This window comes from Eriocheir sinensis, chromosome 53 (genome assembly GCF_024679095.1).
Source record: "Eriocheir sinensis breed Jianghai 21 chromosome 53, ASM2467909v1, whole genome shotgun sequence".
Classification (NCBI taxonomy): domain Eukaryota; kingdom Metazoa; phylum Arthropoda; class Malacostraca; order Decapoda; family Varunidae; genus Eriocheir; species Eriocheir sinensis.
The window spans coordinates 9450716-9460715 of NC_066561.1; the positions used below are offsets into that span (position 1 = coordinate 9450716).

Below are 10000 nucleotides of genomic sequence, written 5' to 3' on the forward strand. Positions count from 1 at the left end.
CAGGACGGGAGCATCTTCACCCCAGGAGGCGCGGCCGCGAGAACACATTGATCACCGAGCCAGACTCTGTGCAAGCAGGAATTTATCTCCTCAGAACAGGCTTGTGATACCCAGACGGGGCGATAAACAAAAAGAAGGCGTGAGTAGTAACTTGAGCGACCCAAACACAGCCATTTTGTCTCGGCAGCAAGATCTTAACATTCACTTTTAAGGGAAAAAACACGAGCTTGGAAAGAATCTTCAGCAGAACGATGCAGTATTTGAGAACAGGCTTGACGCACCCAGACGCGGGAGTTGCCAAGAAAAGAAGAAACAAAGGAAATTGACTGCAACCAAAGCGACCTAATGCGGTACTATTGCCGTGTGAGAACAGGCTTTTAATACCCAATCGGGAAAGATATTAACCGCCATAAAAAGTTGGACACGTACGTCTGGGAGATCGAGAGTGGTGGTTGTGCCTTCTGGAAACTGGCTTTTATTGGCAAGACACAAGCGATGTTAAAAAGTGCACAGACGGGGAGGTAACACTGGCGGCGATGGTGCACCTGACGCGGCTGGACCTCATCACGCACCTGTTCCTTGCGCAGGTGTGTGTTAGCGCAGGAAATAAAGAGTGCTCGTCGGGTGTAAGCAGAGGAAAATCATTGGTTATTCTTCTGAGCAACTCGTAATGACTTAAAACAGAAGAGAATCACACGCCATCTGCATTTGCAACTTGACGGTAAAGAGAAGAATCATCGGTCAATCGTCTCATCAACTATGCTTTTAATTCCATTCGTCTTATCTTGACTTTAAACATGGAAAAATCATTGGCCATATATCTTAGCAATTCGACGTTAAATAGAGAAGAGTCGTTGGCCGTTCGTCTTGCTAACTCTACCTTTAACAGAGGATAACCATCTATCATTCGTCCTGCAACTCATATTCGCTTTAAATAGAAAAGAATCATAGGCTGTTCGTCTTATCAACTCGACTTAAAACGGAGAAAAATCATTAGCCATTCATCTTATCAACTCTCGACTTTAAATAGAAAAAATAATTAGCCATTCATCTTATCAACTCTTGACTTTAGATATAAAAAAAATCCTCGCCATTCATCTCACCAACTCGACTTTCAAAGAGGAGGATCATAAACCATTCGTCTTATCAGCACGGTATCACACATCTCTCCAATGCACTCAACCCCATCAGCAGCCCGGTAGCCTAATCAGCAGCCTTGGAGTACCCCTGAGAACACCTATTGCCAGCATCCGTAGACAACACAACCTGACATACGTAACACCAATGCACTCGACGCTATCCTCAGCCCGGTAGCGTAATCCCCAGACTTGGAGTACTCTTGAGAACGATAGATAACGCAACCTAACCCACGTAACACCGGTATCGCACTTCACTCCAATGCTCTCGACCCCATCACCAGCACAGCAGCGTAATAACCAGACTTGGATTATCACGGAGAACGCTTATATAGAGAGCAACGATAGACAACGCAACCTAACCCTCGTCATTCCAATGCACTCGACGCTCTCCTCAGCACGGTAGCGGAACCATCAGGCTCTTGTAGCACTGAGAACCACCAACCCATCACCAAACACGCCCAGAAGGAAGACTCTGTAAGGGCCGTCCACTCCTGAGAGCCACAATTACAGCATTCAGTGTCCGTCTTGTTTAGAGTAGCATTGTCAGAACCGGTGTAAGCTTCGCCAAAAGGCTTGTCTGGGGCGTCTTTACAAGGAAGAAACCTGCAGCCGAGACCTGATCTGTGTAACCCGGATCTGGAGGGCGCGATAAGTCTAACCATGGCGAAGATAAACTCGAGGCAACGGCGAATTATGAAACTTTGGACTTGGCTTTGAGAGACGGGCCCGCGGGTGGGGTGAGAGAGAGAGAGAGAGAGAGGGAGAGGGAGAGGGGGTTGAGGGCTGGGAATTGAGAGAGAATATCTGAAGAAAAGGTTATCATATGAAAGAAGATAAAAGAAGTAGAAAAAAACGAAGAAGAAGAAAAAGAAAATGGAAGAAGAAAAAGAAGATGATGATGATAAAGAAAACAAGAGAGATGATACGAAAGGGGAAGAAGAGACATACATACATACAGACAGACAGACAGACGGACAACAGAGAGACAGACATAAACAGAAGCGAAGGAGCCCAAACAACAATGACGGACAGAAACAAGCACGCAAGGCTCATAAGAGGGAAGAAGGAAGAACCAAAAGAGGACACGTTGCAGGCTTACAGACGATACCAGAGAGGGAGTGAGAGTCAGGGAGAGAGAGAGGGTGGTTAGGTGTAAGAGAGGGGGAGGAAGGGAGGGAGGGCGAGATAAGAGGGCCATTGATACACAAGAAGAGCAGAGATATGTTGCCTCTACGAGTAAGTTTGTGACACAGTGAGGGTCAGTCACTTAGCGCCGCGTCGTCACGCTAACAAGTGCTCCCTTGAAGAAAGCCAGACCCGCCCGAGGTACTGAAGAACGCTTTGATCGCTAACAGAAAGCCGTGACAGCGAGGAAGTGTTTTGAAGACATTGTTATCGGTGGTGCCAAAGAGCGAAGGGTTGCAATGAGTTGTAGGATGAGTAATGGCAATGTTAAGACACCAAGGAACTGAAGGAACTGTTTAAAGACACTGGGAAAGCCATGATAAGAATGGATGTGTTCTCAAGGCATTGTCATTGGTTGTGTTAAAGAACGAAGGGTTGCAATAAGCTGAAGGATGATTAATGGCTGTTTTAAGTTAGCCCCAGAAGCTAAAGAACGTGTTTGTTGACGATAAAGACATTGTTGTGATCTAAAGCCATGCTAAGGTGGGAGTGTACTAGAGACATTGCTGTCGGTTGTGTTAAAGAGGAAGAGTTGCAATAAGATGAAGGATAATTAATGGCTGTTTTAAGTGAGCCCCAGAAGCTAAAGAACGTGTTTGTTGACGACGATAAAGCCATTGTTGTGAGCTAAAGCCATGATAAGGTGGGAGTGTACTAGAGACATTGCTATCGGTTGTGTTAAAGAGGAAGAGTTGCAATAAGATGAAGGATGATTAATGGCTGTTTTGTGTGAGAACAAGACACTGAAGAACGTGTTTATAGACAACGGAAAAACCATTGTTAAGATAAGTGTAGAAGTATACTGAAGACATTGTTATCGATTTAAAGAGTGGATTATTGCAGTAAGATGACGTTGTTTTGAGTGAGAACAAGACACTGAAGAACGTATTTATAGACAACGGAAAAGCCATTGGTGAGATAAAATGCCACAATAGGGTTGGAAGTATAATGAAGACATTGTTATCGATTTCAAGAGTGGATTGTTGCGTTAAGACGAATCATGAGTACTGGCTATTTTGAGTGAGACAGACTCGCGCAAAGAACTAAAGAACGTGTTTATAGACAACTGAAAGCATCTTGAGGGATATTTATAAGTGCACTGAAGATATTGTTATCGATTGCCATGAAGATTGAAGTGTAGTGAGTGAAGTGGATTTGAGGAATGATTAATGGCCACTGAGGATACATAAGAACCTACGGATGGCTCAAGGAAATGCTATATTGTGGATCGAAGTGTTTTGAAAGCATTGTTGTCGGTTGCGTTGCAGAGTAAAGTGTTGCAATGCCTTGACGTGTGAGAAGTAGCTGTTTAAAGAGAGCCAAAACCACTCAGGATATTTATAGCGTGTGTTACTAGCTCAAGAAAAGGTTAAAGTGAGGAAATGAGTGCAGTGAGGATATTGTTACGGGTTGCGTTTGAACAGAAGTGATGCTAAACGGTTGAGTGTATGTTAATGTTGTTTCTAGTGATGATTGTGTTGACAGCCTCGGAAAAGTTGGTAGTAAGAAAATAAGTGAATTGGGGACATTGATATCGAGTGTCATGAAGCGTCGCGATCAGATAAAGGGGAAATATTTGAAGTTTAATGACTGATACGGAAATAACGTTGGAATTTTTATTTTACAAGGCTTTTGGCGGATACGGCGTTAACGAAATAGTACAGTTTAGAGCGCGAGTTTCATTGTAAAGAGCGAAGATTCATTTTATCTATATTTGAAGTTTAATGACTGATAGATAAATAACTTTGGAATATCTATTTTACAAGACTTAGCGGACACGGCGTTAACGAAAAAGTAAAGTTTCGTGCGCGAGTTTCATTGTAAAGAGCGAAGATTCATTTTATCTATATTTGAAGTTTAATGACTGATAGATAAATAACTTTGAACTATCTATTTTACAAGACTTGGCGGACACGGCGTTAACGAAAAAGTAAAGTTTCGTGCGCGAGTTTCATTCTAAAGAGCGAAGATTCATTTTATCTATAGTTTGAGACAGAATATAACCAAAAACAAGACTCAATACCTCAACACGCGGTTCCGTAGAGAAGAGAAAGAGGATGCCGGAGAGTGTAAAAATATTAAGTTCAAAAAGTGTAGATAATCCCTTCTTGTTAGAGTCGGAGTCGCGGGCTGAAGATAGAGAGAGGAAGTTTTTTATAGCTTATCAGAATGAAGATAATGAGTTAAGTCTTGTCCGAAGAGTAAGATAGCATGAGAAAACAGGCAAATCAAACTACGATCCCGTGATTTGTTGGTCAGTGTTGCCGGGTAGAGAAAATACGAAACAGGTGTGCGTGTGTGTGTGTATGTGTGTTCGTGTGAGTAGTGCGTCGCAGCGTTATCGCGTTATCAGGCGAGCGAGGTTGCCAAGACACGACGCGAGGGAACGGTATGGCGATAACGTTGTGATAAAACAGCAACAACAATAACAACTACTACTACTACTACTACTACTACTACTACTACTACTACTACGACCACTACTACTACTACTACTACTACTACTACTACTACTACTACTACTACTACTACTTTTCTGTTACTCTTAATAACCCTAATAATAATAATAATAATAATAATGATGATGATGATGATATGGATGACGATAATAATAACAGCGGCAATAGAAATACTGTTCCTAGATTAGTGTTATTAGTTTAGTAGTTCCCCATAACGAGACTGTCTGTGCCGCCTTCTAAGCCCCGCCGCGGTACACGTGGGCGCCCCTCACACGTGTGGCCCACATGGCGCCCCGGCGACACACAGGCCCCGGGGACCTCTCACTCGTGGCCGTGACGAGAACACGCTTGCTAGATGTAGTAATGATAAAGCTACTGGTACGCCTACATCTGCTATACCTATCATTACTACTACTTCTACTACTACTACTACTACTACTACTACTACTACTATTACTGCTACTACTACAAATAATAATAATAATAATAATAATAATAATAATAATATTACTACTACTACTACTACTGTTATTATTACTACTACTACAACTACTACTACTACTACTACTACTACTACTACTACCACCATAATAATAATAATAATAATAATAATAATAATAATAATAATAATAATAATAGCTGGGTCGCCTTCACACTACACAATGCTAATTATCTTGTCTTCCTGCAGTCTTCAAGCAACTTTTTTTTTCTTTTTTTTTTTCTTTTCCTCCTTTATTCACTGCGTTTCAACAACCAAACGTTTCTTAAGGAAGTAGTAATGTTACATGTTTTATTTTTTCAGTCATGGCATGAGTTAAATTTCATCTCCATCTTGACGCAGCCTATTTTTATGCCTGGTCGTGCGATATTTCCGAAAGCTCCACATGTTTTCCTGGAGTTTCAATGTCAGAGTCAACATTCCGTGACAGGCGTGAAGAAACGTTTATGCTCTGGCTTGTAATCATAGTAGCTCACTCCTCGCCTCTGAACCCCCTCTCTGTGCGGCTCCCCTCTCCTCCCGCCCCCCTCGCTGCACACGACTTTATTCTCTAAGTCAGGTTCAATCACGCTTGTTCTCGTGCCGTTATAATTAGAGAGGCAGCTCACAAAAGGTGCCTGAACTTCAAAGTCCTTCCATTCATGCTCTTTTCTTTAATTTTGCCAGTGAATGAGCCAAGTTTTTAGTTCATCTTTACGCTGTCCAACTTTCTCATGCAAAAGTCACCCCGTATCCTCATCCCCGCAATTCACAAAAGATGCCTGAGCTTCAAAGTCCCTCTATTCATGCTCTTTTCTTTAATTTTACCAGTGAATGAGCCAAGATTTTAGTCCATCTTTACGCTGTCCAACTTTCTCATGCAAAAGTCAGCCCGTATCCTCATCCTCGCAATTCACAAAAGATGCCTAAGCTTCAAACTCCTTCTATTTCATACTTTTCCTTTAATTCTGCCAACTATTGATCCAAGTTATTAGTTCATCCATATCTGTCCACTTTCCTTATGCAAGAGTCAACCCGTATCATCATCCCCGTAATTTACAAAAAGTTCCTGAGCCTCAAACTCCTTCTATTCATAATCTTTTAATTCTGGCAGCTTTTGAGCCAAGTTATTAGTCCGTCCTTATGCTGTCCAACTTCCTTATGCGAGAGTTAACCTGTATCCTCATATCCTCGGACCTTTCGCTAGACAACTTTGGAACCCCCTTCTTTTGTTATATTTCCTCCTTCCTATGACTCAAACTCTTTCAGGAAGGGAGCATGAAAACAACTCTGAAACAAAATTAGATCCCACATTTTCTGCTTTTTCTTCGTCATCTGTTAAAAGTGCTTTCGAATTGCTCCTACTTGCTTTATTCTGTGTTATTGTTTGTCTTTTATGTTCTGTTCGTGTGTTAATTTCTTCTTCAGCTTTTTTATTTCTCTTCCCTCATACGTAGCGGTGTGTTGCTGGCCTTTCTTATATCTCGTTTTCTTGGCTTTGTCTTTTATCTTGTGTCTTTATTTTGTGTGGCAGTTTCCTGTACTGTAAAAAAATACCGTAACTTTATTTTACCGCTGGCCTTGTTATGGTCGTTGTGCTCGAGTTACACACAAAAAACTCCTGCCTTCTGCGGACTCTCGTGAAGGCGGATGTGTCGCGGAGGAGCAGCGATAAAAGTCAAGTGTTTAAGTTAGTCCCCCCTCATAAAACATGTGTGCGCGTACGTAAGGAAAAACCTGACCCTGTGTGTGTGAGTATGTGTCTGTCTCTCTCTCTGTGTGTGTGTGTGTGTGTGTGTGTGTGTGTGTGTGTATCTTTGCATAGCCCTTTCCTCACTTGCATTGAATCTCAAGGAAGGATCACAAGAAAGGTGTTTGTGAAGGAAAAAATTGGATGACTTTACTAGGAAAAAAAAATAGTGCCTAGCTTATAAACGGCTTACCCAGTCCTTCCTTCACTGCAATGTCCAACCTCAAGTAAATCTAAAGCTTGGTAGCCTTGGTGGAGGTGCAAAATAGTGTTGGTGGAGACGAAAATTCTTGTAAAGTGTGAAAAAGAATTGTAAGTGACTTTGTTATGACTGGAGGTGGCGGCGGTAGCGTTGCAGGAAGCGAGTTGAGTGGTTGAGTGTAGACAATGATCCGTGTTCTCAGACGCTTTCGGCTCCAACAACAGCTATTTCCAAAGGCCACAAAGAAATGACTCGGGTTCCCATGAGAGTTTTGCACTTGCATGGTGCAGAAGCCTCGTCAGACTGTCACTAAACTCATGGAAATGCTCTCACCATCTCTACCAAAGTCTTATCAAATGTAGGTGTTTTTAAGAGCCCCGAAATGTTTGAGTATATGATGGGCCAATGTGTTAGCGACTATTGAAGGGGAATCAATAATATTTTTTCGTGTTTTTTGCGGCATGAAAAAAAATACTGTGTTGGTGATGGCTTTGCAGGAACTAATGGAAATACTCTCACAATCTCTACCAAAGCCTTATCAAATGTGGGTGGGTGTTTTTAAGAGCCCCGAAGTGTTTGAGTATATGATGGGCCAGTGTGTTAGCGACTATTGAAGGGGAATCAATAATATTTTTTCTTGTTTTTTGTGGTATGAAGAAAAACTGAATGACTTCCTTTTAACACAATCTCTACCAAAGCCTTATCAAATGTGGGTGGGTGATTTTAAAAGCCCCTAAGTGTTTGAGTATATGATGGCCCAGTGTGTTAGCGACTATTGAAGGAGAATCAATATTTTTCTCTTGTTTTTTGCTGTATGAAAAAAGTTTGTGGATGACTTCCTTTTGAATTTAGGTGTTGGTGAAGGCATTGCAGGAAATACGAGTAGTAAATTAGTGGTTGAATGTGCTGGTAAGTCAATTTGTTGGTGATTGTTGATAACAAGATACAGTAAGAGAAATTTTGCAGTGTTTTGAAGGTGAAGAATTAAATTATAACGGGAAAAAGTGTGTGAACGCAGAACGCAAAGAGACCAGACTTTCCTGTGGTCGTAAAAAATATAAAAAAGATTGAGGAGACAAAATACAAAAAAGAGAAAAGAAAATAACAAAGAGGAAGAAAAAGACAGAAAAAGGAGAAGAAAAAAAGAGAAGAAAGGAAGACTTAGACTTTGGAAGAGAGGAAACGGGAGTGAAATAAAAAGTGGAGACAAAAAAGAAAGAAAAAAACAAAAAAGGGAAGAAAAAAGGCGAAAAAAAAGACACAAAAAGGGAGACTAAAACAAAAAATAGAAGAAGGGAAGAAAGGAAAAGAAGAGTGAAAACGGGAATGAAATAAAAAGTGGAGACGAAGCAGAGAAAGATAAGAGAAAATTAAAAAAAAAAGAGAGGGAAAAAGAGGAGAAAAAGAGGAGACTGCTGAAGAGAAGAGGAAGCAGAGGACGAGGAGGACAATGGAGGACATGCTGAGGAAACTTCTCTCTTCTGAGGATGAGGTAACTCTGATTTTTTATTTATTTATTTTTTTCCCCTTCTCTTCCTCCTCCTCTTCCTCTTCCTCTTCCTCCTCCTCCTCCTATTCATCTTCATCGTTCTTGTATGCTCTTCCATCCACTTAAATCCCTGCTCCTCCTCCTCTTCCTCCTCTTCTCTTCTTCTCCTTCCTCCCCTTGGTACTGCCTCTCCCTCCTCCTCCTCTTCCTCCTCCTCCTCCTATCCATCATCTTCATCGTTCTTGTATGCTCTTCCATTCATTGAGATTGCTCCTCCTCCTCCTCCTCCTCCTCCTCATCATCATCATCATCAGCCTTATCATCCTCCTCCTCTTCTTCCTTCTGCTCTTCTTCCTCCTCTTCCTCCTCCTCATCATCATTTTATCATTATTTTTGTATTCATCAAAATCACAGGCGTCTTCATCTTCGTTTTCTCTCTCCTTTCTCTTCTCATCTTTTATATTTTACTTATTCTTTCTTCTTTTCTTCCTCCTCCTCCTCCTATTTTTCATCGTCATCGTATTCATCTCCATCATTATCAGCATCATTTTGTTTTCTCTTCCATCTTTTTCTTTTTTTCCCTCTTCTTCTTCTTCCTCCCCCTCCTCCTCTCTCATTCCTTCTATCCCTCTCCGTTTTCTCTTCATTTTTACTACAATATAATTAATGTTTGATAAGTAATTTGTTTTCACTTAGCTAAATCTTCTTCTCCTCTTCCTCCTCCTCCTCCTCTTCCTCTTCCTCCTCCTCCATTCCTTTTTTGGATGTGTATTTATTTATTTTTTTCTTGTCGGTCATTTTATTCAATACTTGTAAACTTTCTATCATCAAGTCTTCCCTTCTCTCCTCCTCCTCCTCCTCCTCCTCTTCATCTTACTGTGGAGGTTTTTTCTTCTTTGTGTTAGTCATTTTACATCATCTATAAACTTTCTATCAATCAAGCATCTCTTCCTTCTCCTCCTCCTCCTCCCTCCTCCTCCTCCTCCTCCTCCTCCTCTTCTTACTGTGGAGGTTTTTTCTTCTTTGTGTTAGTCATTTTACATCATCTATAAACTTTCTATCAATCAAGCATCTCTTCCTTCTCCTCCTCCTCCTCCTCCTCCTCCTCCTCCTCCTCCTCCTCTTACTGTGGAGGTTTTTTCTTCTTTGTGTTAGTCATTTTACATCATATATATAAACTTTCTATCAATCAAGCATCTCTTCCTTCTCCTCCTCCTCCTCCCTCCTCCTCCTCCTCCTCTTCTTCCTCCTCTTCTTACTGTGGAGGTTTTTTCTTCTTTGTGTTAGTCATTTTACAT

The 10000-nt window shown here is 41.4% G+C and overlaps 1 long non-coding RNA gene across 1 annotated transcript; it reads left to right on the forward strand.

Annotated features, from left to right (window-relative positions):
• Nucleotides 1-2383: 2383 nt before the first annotated feature.
• Nucleotides 2384-8562, forward strand: LOC126983342 (uncharacterized). Its single transcript, XR_007735804.1, has 2 exons — nucleotides 2384-2465; nucleotides 8066-8562. It is a non-coding gene; the product is annotated as an uncharacterized LOC126983342 (long non-coding RNA).
• Nucleotides 8563-10000: the final 1438 nt, after the last annotated feature.